The following is a 343-nucleotide window of genomic DNA, read 5'->3' as shown; positions in this document are numbered from 1 at the left end:
GGGTATGGGGCCACCGGACACTAGGGCGGCGCGCCCCTCCCGGGCCGCGCCGCCACCATGTGTGGACCCCCGTGGCCCCTCTCCGACGGTTCTCGGTTGTTCCGGAAGCTCCCGGGGTTCTAAGATCTTCGGCGTTGATTTCGTCCAATTCCGAGAATATTTCCTTACTAGGATTTCTGGAACCAAAAACAGGAGAAAACAGGAACTGGCACTTCGGCATCTCGTCAATAGGTTAGTTCCGGAAAACGCATAAATATGACATAAAGTATGCATAAAATATGTAGATATCATCAATAATGTGGCATGGAACATAAGAAATTATCGATACGTCGGAGACGTATCA

Source organism: Lolium rigidum, chromosome 1 (assembly GCF_022539505.1).
Source record: "Lolium rigidum isolate FL_2022 chromosome 1, APGP_CSIRO_Lrig_0.1, whole genome shotgun sequence".
Lineage (NCBI taxonomy): Eukaryota > Viridiplantae > Streptophyta > Magnoliopsida > Poales > Poaceae > Lolium > Lolium rigidum.
Note: the sequence above shows the minus strand (reverse complement) of the source record.